The sequence below is a fragment of the Puma concolor genome, chromosome A2 (genome assembly GCF_028749965.1).
Source record: "Puma concolor isolate L17-30 chromosome A2, mPumCon1.1.hap2, whole genome shotgun sequence".
In the NCBI taxonomy this organism is placed as follows: domain Eukaryota; kingdom Metazoa; phylum Chordata; class Mammalia; order Carnivora; family Felidae; genus Puma; species Puma concolor.
Genome location: NC_141668.1, coordinates 134,729,738 through 134,749,038, shown reverse-complemented (window position 1 = coordinate 134,749,038; position 19,301 = coordinate 134,729,738). Strand labels below are relative to the sequence as shown.

At 41.7% G+C, this 19,301-nt stretch overlaps 2 protein-coding genes across 7 annotated transcripts in view; one reads left to right on the top strand and one right to left on the bottom strand.

Moving 5' to 3' along the window:
• LOC147583540 (uncharacterized) overlaps positions 1-19,301 on the top strand; it is a 384,087-nt gene that overhangs the window by 165,825 nt on the left and 198,961 nt on the right. The gene's annotated exons all lie outside the window — the stretch shown is intronic.
• Positions 1-19,301, bottom strand: part of LOC147583544 (uncharacterized) — a 192,463-nt gene that overhangs the window by 126,019 nt on the left and 47,143 nt on the right. The window contains exon 1 of one of the 5 annotated variants that reach the window (XR_015241914.1): positions 11,474-11,811. The exons of 1 other annotated variant lie outside the window; for it this stretch is intronic. The gene's annotated coding sequence lies outside the window, so the exon portion shown is untranslated. Of the gene's footprint in view, positions 1-10,800; positions 11,270-11,303; positions 11,435-11,473; positions 11,812-19,301 lie in introns of those variants that run through there. 3 more of the 5 variants (XR_015241906.1, XR_015241908.1, XR_015241909.1) reach the window with 3 other exon arrangements.

Genomic DNA, 19,301 nt, shown 5'->3' with positions numbered 1-19,301 from the left:
CTGTGCTTAATGATCAAAAACACACTCCCACAGACAGGTGTGTGTTCTGGGAACATGACTAACAAGGAGTGAGAAGGAGGAGGAGATGCAGGAAAGGGGAGAAAAGACAAGGGAGAAAGAAAGGACAAGGCGAAAAAGGGAAGGAAGTAGGAAGGGGAAAAATGAAGGAAGGAGGCAGGAAAATTAAACCAGTCTGTTCTGGGGCACTGCTGTAACATCTTTCTTTAAAGAACAAATTCCATGCAAGCATTTCACAGTGGCGTTTTTGTTTTTTTGTTTTTTTTGTTTTTGGAAGCTCACTGAAAGCAATTTTCTTCTAACTTCAGGATAAAAGCTTTCACCAACGTTTTCTGAGATATTTTAGCGGTGGCAGGAACAGCGAAATCAGTTCAGGGACTGCTCAAGTGTGGGGCTTGTGTCACTGCTTGAGATGACGTCATGGGAACCCCAGAGGGGCCCCTAAACAACACTGCATCCCAGGGTAAAAAGTTATCCTTTTTGGGGCACCTGGGTGGCTCAGTCAGTTAAGTATCCGCCTCTTGATTTCGGCTCTGGTCATGATCTCATGGTTTTGAGATCCAGCCCTGCATTGGGCTCTGCACTGACAGCATGGAGCCTGCTTGGGGTTCTCTCTCTTCTCTCTCCCTCTGCCCCTCCCCCCCTCAAATAAATAAATAACATTTAGAAAAAACAAATGTATTCTTTTGTGATCATCTTTTAACCCCTCTGAATAGCCCTCAGGCAGTCTCAGTTTGGTGCTATTATGTGTTGAGTCCCTCTCAAAAACCAGTCTATGCCCTGTGGTACAGAGTGAAAGGAGAGCCTTCTGGTGGGCAGGAGGACTGAGACAGAATTGAATAATACTGATGTGTTTTCATTGCCGTTAATACTCTAGTAATGTTCAATTGTAGGGTATGAGTATTGGTAGTCCTTTTATAGTACTTATGTAAAGTTATCTTAGAAATTCTTTTTGAGTTTAAAAAAGGCAGCAAAAGAAAAAGTTCATGAGTGGTAGTACCAGATGTAGCAAACATCCAGGACGTACCCTTTTAGTGACTAAGCATGTAGGATTGTGAGGTTCCTGGGTCAAAAGAGATCCCATGTTCTTAATCCACATCAACGTGGGAGGAACAGTCAAATATTCTGGGTGGGAAAGAGCACCACGGTATTCTGAGACCTCTGTCAGAGCTTCGAGTCTTAAGAGCTTCTTTTCTTCAGGGCAACATTTTCCCTTATGAAGTGCTTCCATTAATGACAGTGATGATTATAAGGATTTAGAGCCCTAAAGAGATTTCCTCTTAAAATCTTTAGTCTAAGAGGATATTGTGGACTCCACAGTAGAAGGAAAGTCTGCCAAGTATCTGTGCTGGACTAATGGAAAGCTTCAAATGGATTGTAGAACTGCCTCACCTCACATTAATGATAAAACACTGAAAAATATGAGACCGTCTTGGGAACTGCTCACCAAAGGGGCACTGCCCTGCATTTCATGCTGGTAAGCTTCATGAGGAGGAGAAGACAAGAAAACCTGGAAACTGTTGGTGGAAAAATAGAGGATTGCTTTGCCAACTCCTAAAAATAAAAGCAATAAATGTTAGCCAACTGTGGATCCGTAGAGTTATTTTTAAAATCAACCGAAATAAAATGGAAGACTTAATTTCCATTATGATGACCTTATTGCGAGCCCTGAATTGATTATTTCATTTGAAAGAAAATGCATTTTTAAAAAAAAGCCAGTTACATCCAACACATAAATAATGAAACCACAACACTGCTCAGTGAGCCTTTTGTGGGTTCAGCTTGCAGATTTGGTTCTCCTTGAAATAAAATATATTTTAGCCCTGTTTTCTCTTTATATATGAAATCATGGCAACCATGTTTATTGCATTCTCTTTTTTTCTTTGGTCCTAATTCTTCATTAGGATTCCTCTTCTATACCCTTGCGGTACAGGTCTTTCAAAAATACTACCTAAATCCATTTAAGCAAAGGGTGGGATATTCTGAGCAAGAAATGAGAGGTTAAAAATCACCTTACTGCCTTTATTTAGTATCTGTCACAGACAAGATCTCAAGGGAGGTACTATGCTATGAGCATTTCATTTTAATGAGGGTCCAAGACAAATACACAAAAAGCGAAGCGTAAGGGAAGAGAGATTTCTTCTTTAAAGAAGACACATAAGGCTTTACAGTACTAAGTGCCCAGTCAACTTTCCATAGAGGCTGGGGTGGGGGATATACCTCAGTGAAGGAGGTTTGGCCTGGAACCAAATACAGAGCAGTGGTGCTGGCATAAACACACACACGCACACACACACATCTTGGCTAAATGGGACAGCTCAAGAGAGCAAACATACATAGTTGCCACGTGGGAATAGAATTTTTCCGAGTTGGCTGGAAATCTGTATGTTTGTTTGTTTTCTCCTAAATGTAAAACCTCAGGTTTTTAACTGCAGGCAACTAATTAAAAAAAAAAAAATTTAACATCATATGGAGGAAAGAAAACATCTGTAAACTGGATTCAGCCCATGGATTGCCAGTTTGCAATCTCCACCATGTAACTAAGTCATTAAGGCTTGAGATTTGAACCCATCATTGAACTCTGAACTAACCAGAAGAAAGAGGATTTGTATTGTCTTGAAAGAAAGGGGATATTTCTATAAGGAGAAGGAAAAGAGAGTAAAAAATATACTATGTGGAGGGCAAAGGGTGAATGAAACCCCAAAGCAAAAAAGGTAAAGGCATGTCCAGGAAACAATGAATAAGTTTGTCTGGTGAGAAGACAAACTCATGTATGGAAGAAATCAGAGATCAGGCTTGGAAAGCAAACGAAAGACCAGGTGGACAAAAACCCTGAAGTTTAAGCGATGAAGCTTAGGTGTTATCCTATCGGCAATGAAGATCTAGGGACCCAGAGACTGAGGCAATCAAGGAGGTTTTCCAACAAAATTAACCCAATCTATCTGGAAGATAAAGAAATTCCACGGGAAGTGTCTGATCAGAAAGTTACCGCCCTATGTCAGGAGATTCAGCTGGAGGCCAGAGGAATGGAAATCTCATGGATGAGATAAGACCTGCAGCAATGGATAAATCCACAAGACTGATAAACTGTTTCCTCTTAGAAGATGCCAGAGATAACTCTTCTGTTTGGGATCTTCAGTATTAGTAGGTGTCCTAGTGCAAATATCCAGGAAGACATTTGGAGCCTGAGTTTAGGAGACAGTCCAGGGACACTGATGCATTTTGGAGTGTTTATCCCACAAGGGAATGGTCCAGGAAGAAATTCCCCATGGGAAAGGCTTTAGAAGGGAGCATGAATCTTGGAGGATGAATGCCCAATGTCTATGTTTCTTCCAGCGTACTTCAAAACCTTTCTAACTTGAAAAATCCTTGCCCTTGAATTTGTGTGATCAAGTGATCTCAAATATCTACACATTCTATTCTATTCTATTCTATTCTATTCTATTCTATTCTATTCTATTCACATTGTTGTATATATCACCCAATTGACATGTGTACTGAAATCTCTAAATCTCATCTCTTCAACCCAGCTTATATTTTAAGACTAAAAAGGAAAGAGAAAAGAAAAAAAAGAACTGTAGAATAGATACCGCTCTGTCAAGAATGGTTAAGATATAGTCCTATCAAGGGTCTAAGAATTGCTTAAGATTCTTTCCAGTACTGTAAGTAAGAAATACCAGAGTCTTCATCCATAAATTCATTTTATAGCCATAGAAAATGAAGCCCCTTCAATCCAGAATTTATCTGACAGTTACCAGCTGCTTTACTCCCCCACCAGAGCTTGGCTTTCTGAAGGCTTCACCCCATGTTAGAAAAATGCCATCATTTTTGATGTCATGCGTTAAAAATGCATTCTCCTGAAAGCCTAGAAACAAACTCTAATGTTCATAGTCAATTGACTTTCTACAAAGGGTCCAACATGGTTCAGTAGGGAAAGAATAATATTTTCAACAGATATTGGGACAAGTGGATAGCTGCATGAAAAATAATGGATTTGGTCACTACCTTGTAGCATAAACAAAAAAATAACTAAAAGTACATTACAGATATAAATACAGTGGTAAATCATAGTGCCTTTGAGATTTCTTAGGCATGACCCCAAAATCAAAAGCAAAAAAAGGGAATTTCAATAAATCAGACAACATTAAAATTAAAAATTTCTGTGCCTCAAAGGGTACCATCAAGAAAGTGAATAGATAACCTGCTGTCTTGGGAGAAGTATTTGCAAATCATATGTCTAATAAAGAACGTACCTCCAGAATGTAAAAAGAAATCCTATAACTCAATAATAATAATAAAAAGATAGCCCCACGAAAATATAGGCAACGGATTTAAATAGACATTTCCCCAAATAAATAGGCATATGAAAAAAACATTCAGCATTATTACTCATTAGAGAAATGCAAATTCAAATCATGAGATACTACCTCACACTCACTAGAGTGGCTGTAATCAAAAGGACAGACAGTAATAAGAGTTACCAAGAATATGGAGAAATTGTAACCTTCACACATTGCTGGTGTAAATGTGAAACAGCATGGTCAGTGTGAAAAACAATTTGGCAGTTCTTCAAAATGTGAAACATAGAGTCTCCACATGACCCAGAAATTCTACTGCTGGGTATTTAACCCAAGAGAAATGAAAACATCCGTCCACACAAAAACTTGTACACAAATGTTCACAGCAGCATTATTCGTAATAGCCCCAAACTGGAAACAGCCCAAATGTCTATTAACTGAAGAACGGTTATCTAAAATGTGGTATATCCATATAATGGAATATTATAAAATACTTACGGCCTTACAACATAGAAAAACCTCAAACACGTCATTCTAGGGAGGTCAGAAAAGATCACAGATTGTATGATCCCATGTCCAGAAGAGGCAAGAGACAGAATAGTACAGAGACAGAAAGTAGGTTAGTGGTTGCCTAGGTCTGGAGTGGGAGTTGAGAGTGTGGAAAGTGACTGCTTATGGGCACTAGATTTCTTCTAGTGAATGATGAAAATGTTCTAAAGTAAGATTATGGCAACAGTTGCCCAACTCTGTATATATACTAAATGTCACCGAACTGTCACCATACATATATCAAATTGGTAACATTTCAAATGTATAAACATTTTCCATGGGATGTTGGTATGTAAATTACATATCACTAAAGCTATATAAATTTTTTTTAATGTTTATTTATTTTTGAGAAAGACAGAGACAGAATGCGAGTGGGTTAAGGGCAGAGACAGAGAGGGAGACACAGAATCTGAAGAAGGCTCCAGGCTCCGAACTGTCAGCACAGAGCCCGACATGGGGCTCGAACTCACGAGCTGTGAGATCATGACCTGAGCCGAAGTCGGATGCTCAACCAACTGAGCCACCCAGGCGCCCCTACATCTCACTAAAGCTATTTAAAAAGTACATCTGCACCATATAGTGCTACTAGCCAAACAGGGACTTCTATTATTTTTAGTCTTCTTTCTTTAGGTCCCTGAACCAATCCTTCCCTTTGTCAGTAATGCTTTCACTCTGCTCACCACGAACTGACCCCTCTTATCTTTCAGAACAGCTGCCATGTTCCTGTCTCTCAAAACACATGCCTGTTCATGTCTCAGGCACTTGCAGTGATGCTTCCTTCCTGGAAAGCTTTTCTCCCAGATATTTACAAGGCTGCCCCTTTCCCACCATTTTGGTTCAGTACAAAAGCAAAGACTTGGGTATCTTTAGCCCAAGCAGCCCACAGTTACCACCTTCCACCCTTTTTGCTTCATGGCATGCGTCTGTCCCTAAGCTGGCTTCTGTGTTTATTTCCATATTCATAGCTGTGTTTGTTTGTCTGTTTATGGATATACTAGAGCTTATGCTCCCTGAGGGGAGGAGATGGGCCCTCGCTTTCTCCACCACATGAAGTCTGTAATTAAGAATTGCTAGCTACCCAACTTTTAAGACAGATGTAGCCATCATTAAGATGCTTGGTTGTGCCCTTGTAATCATGTCAGAGTAAGCAGTTAAGTTAGGTTTTAACCTGATGCCTGGAGGCCAGCAACAAGGAGGTCATGGCCAGTTACTGGGAAAGTCAGAGAGGCCTGTCCTGGCAGCACTCCATGAGAAGGTGGATCACACCAGACAGGCCCAACATGGCAGATACCATGACGGGAAACCCCTGACCAAATTAGGAAGAAAAAGTGGGAAACCCTGCTTCCAAGAAATATCTGCCCTAAGTAGTGAATATTCCACCCCCTCGTTAACAACTGTCAATGAAAGGTAAAAACCTAACCCCCCGGGGCGCACGTCTCTCTCTCTCTCTCTCCTTCTTGAGCTCACCTGCTCTCACATCTGGAGAGTGTACTTTTGCTTTAATAAACTTTTCCACTTGTATCCCTCGTTCGCTGTGCTGTGTTTGTGCTTGAATTCTTTCTAGTGAGGAGATCAAGAACCTTCGATGACAGCTTTGGAACGGGCTGGGTCAAGTCTCTAGGGCCCAGGGTCTCCCCATTTCACCAGGAAACAATAGAGTAAAAAAAGGAAAGCTTTCTTTCCTCCTCTCCAAAACTCTACCCTCATTCACCCCCCAGTTACCCTGAAAAGCAGCAAGGATTTACTCTACAATCTTTTTACACAGAAAGCCTCTCACCAAAAGAATGATTTCAGGAAAATGGATTCCTTTTCACCTGGCTGGCTTGATGACAATATATTTCAGTAAAACTAGAGTCTCAAGCAAGATTGATGAGAGGAGAGAAAAGCAAATAACAGAGGCTAGCCCACACTTCTAAGCAAAGGAAAATCAAAGCTGGGCTCCAACAATAGGTGTCAGGAAGCCACCCAGTGTTGTGCTGTGTTCCTCCTTTTAGTCTGGAGTCCTCCCGTTAGCGATTACCCAGAGAAAACGATGATGATCACTCTGGGAAACAAAGGAGGAGAATGAAGCATGGCAGATTGCGGAGTTTCTCAAATTTATAGCTGCCTTTGTGCGGGTAGCCACAAAGCATCAAGCCCTTCAATCTTTGAAAAAGAAATACAGAGAGAAAGAGAGGTGGTGGCTGGGTCGGGAGAGGGAGAAAGAAAGGGAAAAAAGAAAAAAATTGTAAACATAAGAGTATATCTTCACCTAACATTCTTCCGGACAATAAGAAAATCAAAAGAAAGGAAATTATAGGAATGAAAGAAATTTTATATAAAAGTAACATATCTATTGATTTCTCTTCTGTAAAAAAAAGAAAGAAAACAGGGCTAAAGTTACAAAGACAGAGCCATTCAACTGGTGCTTGATGCCTTTCTAACCTGGGACAGTATTGGCGAACAGCATAGTCAATAGGAAAAACGTCAGCAGCCTCTTCACAAGTTAGCTGTTCCATCATGAAAGACATCACATCCAAGTAACTCAAACCAGGGTCCCCAGAGAGATGAAGACCAAGTTCAGATACAGCAAAAAAGCTCATGCTATTGTAACCATGTCTCCGGGCCTGAACGTTTTAAAGACCCAGAGCATATCTGAGCCAACCGCTCAAATATTGAGGACTGGCATTCAGGAAATGTCCTCATGCTCACGCAAGAGGAGACCAGAGATCACGAAGGGATCCTTGCACCTAAGCCTCTTCCTCCCCCACTTCTGCCCTAACCCTGACACATCCCAGATGTTCTGCCAAAAACAAGTTTAGCATCCGCTTATCATAGGCTCTAGCCTTAGCCCTGCAATTACATCCTGCCTTGGCAGGAACCTGAACCTGGCAATCAAGACTCCCTCTGGTCTCTGATTTCTGCATCTTGCTTGTTTGGGGAGGCAGCTGAACAGGGGCAATGACCACATACAGAAGCAAGGGTGTGCAAGACCTGCATCTGAATCCTGGTTTGAGTTTGGGCAGCTGGCAGTGTGTCCTTGGTGAAACGGTGCCAGGAATCTGTCTTTATGGAGATATGGAGCATCTGGCAGTTCCTGGCACTCCATAGGTGTTCTGTTTATATGAAGTTTTTGAGATTTTTCCTGCAGTAGAAGGGTTTACTCTGCCCAAAGGACAAACTGCAAATGACCAGATGCCCACAGCATGGCAGTGGTGAGGAGCACAGCATTAAGACTCAAATGAGATTTGTGTTTCTGGGAATCCTTTGATCAAATTCCTCTTTACGATCTGAAAACGCCTTAATACTCAGGATTTACTTAATGACGATGCATCGGCCGCTTGACACAAAGGGGAAATCCGGAAACTTACTGTTACGCTGGGTTCTAGCGTTCTAACCATTTCCAACAAAGGAGAACACAGAGAGGGAACAGCTAATGTTTGTAAAACTTCTCCAGGGAAAATTCTGGGGACTGTTTCTATTAGAGCATGGTGAGGGGCCTGCCCATCTAACTGACTTGCAAGTTTGACTGCACATCACTGCAAGTGATGACTTCTGTCCCAGGGGAGTTAACAAAAGGGTCAGGGCATCTCCTTCCTTGAAAGAGTCACCTGTGTCATTGGGCTTGCTCTGGCCTCTGACCCAGAGAGCTGGGCCAACTCTGGAGCCAGGCCTGCTTATATGTAGGAGAACAAATTGCTCTGCGCACAGGGCTGTGAGCACTGGGGACCATCCACACGGCTTGGTATAACTAGACGGGAGGAGGGATAAAACCTCTTCTCTTACAGTTGATTACATTTCTTCAGCCTTCAAAGAATCCAAGTAAGACCTAAAGATTCAGGCCATCTCTAATTTGGGCAAGATTTTTATAACAATGGGTTCAAATTCTAGCTCGATAAGATCCCAGCTGGACGGTGCAGAAGGAGTTACTTTTATCCTGTCCCTTGGTTTCTTTACTGATAAAATGGGGATAACAGCAGGATCCACCTATTAATAGAGGATCATATGATGCTGAACATATTGTATAAATGATCAGATACCACACACAGAGTGCCTAACCTCCAGTGATGGCACTTTGTGATGACTAGGGGCTATAGCATACTGGTGCTCTCCCAAAGGAGGACCAGCTGATGTGAAATATATTTAAATTACCTGATGTCCCAATAGCAATTTGGCCTCAAGGCAATTTGCCCAGCATGCTCTAAGATTGAACCCCGTTGCTCAAACTGATTAAAAAAATATGGAGGGCATGATCAATAAAGCCGTTTAACAAAACATAGACGGACTTGCATCAAATTCTATAGCATAATTCCAACTAGACTCCACATCATTTTAAGAAGAAATATTTTATTTGTTGTTACATGAAGTTACTCTCTGTTGTTGTTGTTGTTGTTTTTTCTATTCAGTACACAAAAAAGAAAAGGGAGAAATATGTTCAAGAGGAAAAACAAGGCTTAAGGACTGAGAGGTAAATGCTCTTTGGCAGAAATGAAATCCAGTACAAGATAGTGAGGAAGCAAAACTCATGCTTCTGAACCAATGTGACTAAAGCAGTCTGCTGTAAGGTTTGAATCAAAAATCAAAGGTTATGCATGTAGGAAATCCCTGTTCTTAGACGTTTCGTGCTTCAAGTTTCATTTTGCCATGAGCAGGAACACACATACAATTATTAACTCCCAACCTCTTCATTGTCTAAGAGAAACAATTTTTCAAAAACCTGAATTTTTCTTCTCTCTCAAAACGTCATCTATCTTTTGTTTCTTCTATTTTAAACAACTTCAGACAACATGTTCTTTTAGGGCTTGGACCTACAGTCTCCAGAACTCTAAATTCTCTAAACACTTCTGGATCAAGCCAGACGATCAAAAGACTGAAAACATGTGGCATTTTGACTTCACAGAGTCATTTGTTATTATTATTATTGTTATTATTTTACATTCTTATTCCCTTGGCTTTTATCAAAGGCTGATACAAGAAGCACCATGGTGACAAAGACACATGTACAAGGGCACGCACTGCAGCAGTTTCCACTAGGAAAAATTAGAAATATGATATTCTACACGTCCATCAGTAAGGGTACTGGTTAAAGGAATTAGGGCACATCCATATAATAGAATACTATGTGGATATTAAAACAAATGACACAGTGTTATATGTACTGATATGGAATGACTTCTAATATATATTAAATTAAAAAAAAAAAAAAAAAACAAGGTGCAGGGGCACCTGGGTGGCTCAGTGTTGAGCGTCTGACTTTGGCTCAGGTCATGATCTATGGTTGGTGAGTTCGAGCCCCGCATCAGGCTCACTGTCGTCAGTGCAGAGTCCACTTTGGATCCTCTGATCCCCTCTCTCTCTGCCCCTCCCCTGCTCATGGTCTGTCTCTCAGAAAATAAACATTTTAAAATAAACACAGCACAGAAAAATGTATATAGAGTGCTCAAAATTGAAACATACACAGACATACATGTACATACATACATACAAACATGGTCGCACATGCATAGAATATCTCAGACTTGAAATCAATGGCTGTCTCTCAAGAGAATCTCAGAAGCAAAGGTTAAAGTGAGAAATATTTTTTTTCACTAAATACCTTTGTGTGCTTTGCCTCTATTAAAAAATTAAACCCAAAAGGAATGGCCATTAAGTTCATTCTGACCCTGTGTGCATCACAAAAACCAGCTCTTTAAAATGTTAATTGGTGGGGCACCTGGGTGGCTCAGTTGGTTAGGCGTCTGACTTCAGATGGCCTCAGGATCTTATGGTTCTTGGGTTTGAGCCCCGCATCAGGCTCTAGGCTGACAGCTCAGATTCTGTGTCTCCCTCCCTCTCTGCCCCTCCCCTGCTCATGCTCTGTCTGTCTCTCTCTTAAAAATAAATAAAAACATTAAAAAAAATTTTTAAATAAAATGCTAATTGGTGTCCCACGAAAAAGTATTTATCTTCTACCCACCTTGGTGACTCACAATGCACGTGCTATATTCGAGTCTCTGAGAAGGTCGGCAATCAAGAATCTTGTGTCATTTAGTTCAACCTCAAAGTTCTCAAACTTCTTGATCATAGGACTTCCCCATTTTTTTTTTTTTTTTGAGAGGCATTATCTCTGAACACCTCATCCTGGCAAATATAACATTGCAGCATTTATTTTAAAAGGCTTTGGCCACCAAGGCAGGCACTATCTCTGACAGGAAAGAATTTAGCAAATCAGGTCACCTTTATTTACTCTTAGAAATGAATGCACTTCCTATGCCGAAATCATAGGAAGTCTGTACTGAATTAGAACTTTTTCACACTTCAGCAGCCAAGAGACAGGGAGCAGATGTGCCTCAACTTTCTCATTTTTAGAATGGGTATAACAGCACCTGCTGCGTGGGGCGGGGCTTGTGAGGTGGAGATTAGATAGCCTGTATAAAAATGCCTGTCCTAAGTGACACGTAAGAGAAGTCAAACACTTACTAGTACCTGCTACACTTTCTTCTCTTCTAGGCCAGCAGTTTCATACACACGTGGGGCTGTTTCCAAGAGGCAGTGGGGTAAAGATGAAGGTAAACCCGACAAGAACATCCGGGAGACTGGAGGAGTGCCGTCAATGGGTCTTCGTACAAAGAACGAAGTATCTTAATCACCTTTGTTGCTTGTGACCAGAAAGGTCAGAGGAGAACGAGACTCCAGGGGTGAAGGCCGTAATAAGCTGTTCTATTCACCATCATTCAATAAATATGTTTCTGGCTTTGGAAAGATTAAACGCAGCTATAAATGAGGTGGCTCTCTTATCTGCTGCTAGTTGGTTGCTGCAGAGACCATTCTATTTGTAAACATTATCCAGGATTCACACCGACGAAGGCTTAAGCTTGGTGTTTATTCACCAGCTGCCTTCGCTGCAGGATCCGTTCACATAATAAGGGAAAACCGTGAGTAGATTTTACCCAGGTGGCCACCCCAAGAGTTTAACAGCTATGCTGGATTAAAAACCACAGTATGTAGGGGCGCCTGGGTGGCGCAGTCGGTTGAGCGTCCTACTTCAGCCAGGTCACGATCTCGCGGTCCGTGGGTTCGAGCCCCGCGTCGGGCTCTGGGCAGATGGCTCGGAGCCTGGAGCCTGTTTCCGATTCTGTGTCTCCCTCTCTCCCTCTGCCCCTCCCCTGTTCACGCTCTGTCTCTCTCTCTCTGTCCCAAAAATGGATAAACGTTGAAAAAAAAAAAAATTTAAAAACCACAGTATGTAGAAAACAAACTTTCACTTATCTTCAAATTCTTAAAGGATGGGAAAAGTCCGGTGAAATAAGATGATGCACTTAACGATACTCAGCTGCCTGTGTGCTGTGAAACCTTGGGTCACAATTCCACTGACTCAAGAATTTTTCTGGATTTTAACCACTTTCAAGAGGTTCATAGTGACAGAAAGTTACTTAAAAATAGGCCGAAGTGAAACAATTTAAAGAGGCTATCTGCCACTGACGGGTCTCTGTTGATTTTCATTAATGCCACACTACAGGGAGTTTCTAGTTGAAAATGATAAAGATGGGGGCACCTGGGTGGCTCAGTCGGTTGGGCATCTGACTTCAGCTCAGGTCATGATCTCACAGCTCGTGCGTTCAGGCCCCACATCGGGCTCTGTGCTGACAGCTCAGAGCCCGGAGCCTGCTTCAGATTCTGTGTCTCCCTCTCTCTCTGCCCCTCCCCTGCTCATGCTCTGTCTCTGTCTCTCAACAATAAATAAATGCTAAAAAAAAAAAATTAAAAAAAGAAAAGGATAAAGATTGATACACGTAAATAGTGTTAGCTCCCTTTAGGAATATCACTGCCCACGAGAGTCTCAGGCACCCAAGAGGATAGAATCCACAAGGGATTGTTCTGTAGAGAATTAGGAGTAGCAAATACTTCCAGGTGTCACAGGAACACAAAAGAAAAGCTTTGTAGTTCAAAAGATGAAGAGCAGTGACCCTTCAATGGACAATAGAAGTAATTAATGTGCTCAAATGATAGACTAGATCAGAAGTGTTGGATATTTGAAAGTTTAGAAATTATGTGCATAATCTTTGAACCAGCATTTTCATAGTTAGACATGTATTCAAAGGAAATAATTAAGATGTGTACAAAGATTAATTTATAAGATCATCATGCATCATGAAAACAGCCCGAATCACTAACCCATCACTAACAAATGGATGAATAAAATGTGTCCATAATATGGGATATTCAGCAATAAAAAGAAATGATGGTCTGATAGTGCTACAACATGGGTGAACCTCAAAATCATTATGTTAAGTGAATAAAGCCAGTGTCAAAGTATAACATATTATATGATGTCATTTGTATGAAATGTCCAGAATTTAGACAAACCTAGAGATACAAGAAGTAGATTAATGGCTGCCTGGGTCGAGGAGGAGTGGAGAGGGGGAGAACTATGATGGGTATAGGTTTCTTTTTGGAGTGACAAAAATACCCTAAAATTAGATTTTGGTGACAGTTACCCAACTCTGAATCCACTGAAAACCATTAAATTGCACACTTTGAATGGTTGAATATTATGGTATGTAAATTATAGCTGACCCTTGAAAAATGCAGGGGTTGAGGGTGCCAAACTCTCGAGGTTAAAAATCCAAGTACAATTTTTTTTAAGTTTATTTATTTATTATGAGACAGATAGAAAGAAAGAGCAAATGCACGTGAGCAAGGGAGAGGCAGAGAGAGAATCTCAAGCAGGCTCCGTGCTGTCATGGGGCTCGAACTCACAAACAGTGAGATCATGACCTGAGCTGAAACCAAGAGTCCAATGCTTATCCTACTGAGCCTCCCAGGTGCCCCTCAAGTACAATTTTTGACTTTCCCAAAACACAATTACTAAAATCCTACTTTTTTTGTTGTTTGTTTTTAAATTAATATTTATTTTTTGAGAGAGAGACAGAACACAAGCAGGGGGAGGGGCAGACAGACAGGGAGACAATCTGAAGCAGGCTCCAGGCTCTGAGCTGTCAGCACAGAGCCCAATCGATGTAGGGGCTTGAACCCACGAGCCAAAAGATCATGACCTAAGCTGAAGTTGGATGCTTAACTGACCGAGCCACCTAGGCCCCCCTAACAGCCTATGTTTGATTGGAAAGAAGTCTTACCAATAACATAAATAGTTAATTAACACATATTTTGTACGTTATATGAATTATATACTGTATTCTAACATTAAAGCAAGCTAGAGAAAATATTAAGAAAGTCCCAAGGAAAAGAAAATGCATTTATAGTACTGTATTATAAAACATCCACGTACAAGTGGACCTGTGCAGATCAAACATGCGTTGATCAAGGGTCAACTGTCTATCCCAATAAAGCTGTTAAAAATATTACTCATCACAGTGTTGCTTAAAATAGAAAAGAAAATTGAAAACAGAAACCATAAATAACCAACAATAGGTTGGGTGCATAAATTACTCTGAGCCTATAAGATGTTACATAGCCACTAAAAATAGGTCCACAGAGGGGCCCCTGGGTGGCTCAGTCGGTTAAGCGTCCGACTTCAACTCAGGTCACGATCTCGCGGTCCGTGGGTTCGAGCCCCGCGTCGGGCTCTGGGCTGATGGCTCAGAGCCTGGAGCCTGCTTACGATTCTGTGTCTCCCTCTCTCTCTGTCCCTCCCCCGTTCATGCTCTGTCTCTCTCTGTCTCAAAAATAAATAAACGTTTAAAAAAAAAATTAAAAAAAAAAAATAGGTCCATAGAAGAATGTACAATGATTCAATTAGGTAAAATATGTCTATGTATATGGAGTCTTTATGAAAAGGCCTAAAAATATGCCAACATATTTCTTACAGTGATCTTATATGAATCTGTAGGATTAAGGATGAATTTTTTCCTCTTTGCCAATTTAAACACAATGACCATGACTTTCACAGCAATAATCGCATGTAATATTTTACTGAGTACTCATGATGTGCCAGGCAGGGCCTGGGCTAAGTGACCGGATGTACTGCATTTACTCCTCCAACAGCCCTATAAAGCAGGCACTATTAACTGCTATTAGTTCACAGATGAGGCCAGTAAGGTTGCAGGAGGTGAGTTTACTCAAGGTAGCACAGTCTGCTAGGTAGCAAATACTAAGTCTTAACTGCTGGTCTCCAAGGTGGAGAGCATACACCCCCAACGACGTGTGCAAGGTGGGGTACAGAAATACTCATTAAACTTCTGCTTATATACTTTTGTCTCACCCTTAAAGCTTGTGTTTGGGACATGTTTTCTACTGCAACATAACCCATTTGCTTACTTTGCATCAGGCACATTTCTAAGGGCTTTGTAGATGCTCAGGTAATGCTCACAGCAACCTGAGCTACAGAACCCAAGCTCTTACCTGCCATGCTACTGTGCACAACAAGCAATTTACAAGTAAATATGCAAACTGTAGTTTGCTGGAAGTTTTAAAAAAAATTTTAACATTTACTTATTATTGAAAGAGAGAGAGCATAAGCAGGGGAGGGGCAGAGAGAGAGGGAGACACAGAATCTGAAGCAGGCTCCAGGCTCTGAGCTGTCAGCACAGAGCCCGACGCGGGGCTTGAACCCACAAATCATGAGACCATGACCTGGGCCGAAGTCAGACACTTAACTGACTGAGCCACTCAGGTGCCCCAAGGAATTTGTTTTCTTTTTTTAAATTAGAAGATACATAACCAAAAAGATAACTGTGTCTTACACATACATTTGCAAATAATAAGAGAAGATACAAAGTTGGACTTCCTTTTTGGGAGGAGGTGTGCCTGCCTACATGCGTGCGTGTGTTTAAAGACAGTGCCAATCTTATGATGTGGAGTGAAGAATGACATTTCGTCTCTTGCTAGTGGGTCTTCGTTTGCTCCTTATGATCCATCCGCCTCCATTTCCTGGCAGACAGACAGGCGATGACAGGAGAGGGTGGGTAATTTTTTCTTGTTCCCTCCCACCTCTGGGCTACTTCCCTTGCAGTGACTGCTCCCTCAGGGGCTCCATCCCCTACTGGGGGCTCCTGCTCGATGGTTTCTGGTCCCACCTGGCTCAGGTAACCACAGTTCTGCCCTTGGTCCCTTTTCGCCCTGGGGTTGGTGACAGCTTACCCTGCTGCTAGCCTGGCACCTCAACCCTATTTGTTTCCTTAGTCCTGCCCACACACCTGAGAGTAATTCCTTCATTAATTTTCTTACATTTGAACCATCAGAGGAGAATCTTGTTTCCTGCCAGGATCCTGACTGATTGACACTCTCCTCTAGGCCCAAACAAGAGACTTTACAAAATTTGAAGGGGTAAAGCTGACCTACTCAGTGTCAGAGTTCAGAATTCCATCCTCAGTGAGGATATATCCCAAGGACCTTCCCTGCATCTCCAACCAAGAAATTGATCATTGTTAAGCACAGATGAAGTTATAAAAAAATATTTTCATAAAGCTTGATGCGAACTCTGCCAGAAACACATATGTGATTTCGACCACATGCCTGACCTTAGTCTCTTGTCTAAAGCCAACTCCGGAGCAGCCTGAGGACAGCTCGCCCCACCTCGCTCTCTGTCCAAACCACAGTGGTGACCCAGCTCCACCGCAGCACTGAGCGCTGGGGCCTGGCCTCTGACTGCAGAAAGCAAGGAGACAGACAAAGGGGCCAGACTGTCATTCTCTGGGCTCTAGGGACTGTCAGACGCCCCTGAACACAGTCCAGATTCCCTTCTGGAAGCCAATCTGTCAACACATGCTACCAAGCATGTATGCAAAGTCTTCTTGGGCAAGTCATGACACCAGATCCAGGAAGTAGACGGCAAACGAAAGTCAGCACTGGGCCGCAAGAAGGCCAGTCAGGCCAAAACCGTCAACCTCTTTGTCTCCCTTTAGAGCTAAGGAATTGGACACTAAGGCAGACCCTAACAGTGGCAGAGGGAGTGCTCCACAGCTATTACTAACCTAGTCAGAAGGCTTGGAGCAGACATCTGGGGCAGGCAAACCTGAATTTAAATGCACCCTATAAATATCAATCTCTCTTTCTTCCTGCTTCCTGGAGATAGAATAATAAGATAACACTTCAAAAGGAAGAATTCCTCACCAGAACAGGCAATTAGATATTTGCCTTTCAAAAGAGATTGCTGGAATGTTAAGGAGGTCTGGGTTGAATCCTCAGTATAGGGCTTCATGATTTAATCGCTTTGATCAAAAACCCAGAAGTTGCCCTTGTTTCTTTGTTTGTTTTTTTTAATCTCCTGTATGTAGTTCACCAGCAAGCCCTGTCAGCTCACATCCAAGAGATATAGAAAATTCACCCATTTCTCTGTTATCTCTCTTCTAAAATGAGGGCCCAAATGACCAGACTTTCCTTCTACTCTGGGGTACCTACCTTACTCACCTGCCACTCAGGAACTAGAAGGATCTTCTTAACGCCTACTCAGATCACGTGACTTTTCTGCTTTAAAACCCTCCAGTGGCGTCCGTTGCACTTAGAATAAAATCCAAGCTCTTCACTGGGGCTCTAAAGAGCCTCTAATCTCTTGCCCCCAAGGAGACTCCTCTTTCCTAGGCTCAGACATTCCAGCCACATGGCTTTCTCTTTCCTGTTGTAAAGTGTGCCAAGCCGTTTCCTGCCTCGGGGCATTTGCACTTGCTGTTTCCCCCACCCCAAATGCTTTCTGCCCCCCAAATCCTTTGTCATCAATCCTGTCTCAGCTCAAATATCTTCCCTTCACAAAGGACTTCTTGAACAAGCAGCTTTTCTAATGTGCCTTACCACACATTCCTCACCCTGTTTTATTCTTCATGTTATAAATATGTATATATACTATATTAGTTGTTTTTGCTTTGTTATCTTCCCAAATAGAGCATAAGCCCTGTGAGGACCAGAAATTTATTATATTGTTTACTTGAAACAGTCATAGCATTCAGTAAATACTCAATAAATATTTGTCAAAGGAACAAGTTGTGGGTACAAATATAAGCATTGAACAATAATGAGTCCCCAAGAGTCCATAAACAAGTTAGTTAATATTTGTTAAGTCTGTTTTCTAATTCACAAGTGATACTAACAAGTGCCTAGTGTTTACTCTTTTAACTCTTACAAGAGTTACAAGTTATATATTGTAGAGTTATAAGTTATATAACTTACATGAGTCTACGTGTATGCTTTTATAACCAAGCTTTAACTATAGTATAGTCTGAGAAACTATAAACACTGAGCCAGCTGAAGTCATAAAAGTTTCTCTTCATTAAATTGCAAAGCTAATTCCTTGAAGAGCATGCTGTTATGTGACGTCCCTCAGGCTCTGCAAACAGCTCTGACAAGAAAAGAGCACAGAGCTTTTTCAGGGGTGGGATGGGATGGAGAATATTACAGGACCACACAACAGCTTGACTTCACAGTTAGACCCGGGGCTGGAATATTCAAATTGCATCCTCAAGTGGTACATTACAATCCGGGTGCTTGTGTTGACTTTGGCCATGGACTATGCAACAAACACATTATACTCTAATCTTGAAACACGAGGCTGCCAGAGACATTTTATCACACCCCATTTAACTCTGCCCTAATTTTGCTTATGCTGGGGCATATACTTCATATTGTTTTTCATGGTGCATTTATCAGGTTCTAGAGGCCAGGGAGGGAAGTTTAAACCCCAGACGTTACTCTCGACCTCGCTTCCCTCTTCTTTCTCATTCAATTCTTCACCAAGTTCAATGCAGTTGACCTCCTGAAGGTTTCTGATATCAGTCCACTTCTGTCTCCATGATCACCTCCCTGGTCTGAGCCATCCACAGTTCTTGCTGGGGACCTCTGCGGCGGCCCCCTAACCGGTTCTCTGCCTTCATTGTCACATCTCCATTTGGACATTGAAACCAGACTACTCACTTGAAACACAAATCTGGCCATATCATATCTCTGACACCATCAGACAGGATGGCATGCCCTTTGATAAACATCTTCACAGTTCTTCTCACTTTCCTTTCCTTCAGGTGATTATCCTCACCTGACTTCACATTTATGTGATGACTTCATCACCTCTGTTACTTCTTAGACTTTAAGTTCCATGAGGTCGCAGATACTGCCTGACCTCGCTTGCTATTGTATCCCCAAGTGTCAGGCACAGTGCCTGGCACCATTGCAGGTGCTCCATAAGTATTTGCTGATGAATAACAGAATGAGTGAGTCTCTATATTCTTAGCCTCTGACTCAATACCTGAACACAGAGAGAGCAATATTTGCTGAAATAATTAATTAATTAATTAACTAAGTAATTAAATAAATTTACTCTGACACTGGAACTAGCCACAATTCCTAAATAGGTCCTAAACTCAGTTTCTCCTTTCCTCATAAGGTCTCATGTTCTGGAACTTTCTATGTCAAACACACACACACACTTCAACCAAATCACTCAAAAGACCTACTCTTCATTACCCAGAGATATTTGCCCTAAGAATTACTGCTGTCATAAAACTCCTCATCCTCTTTTACAAGAACATTAAA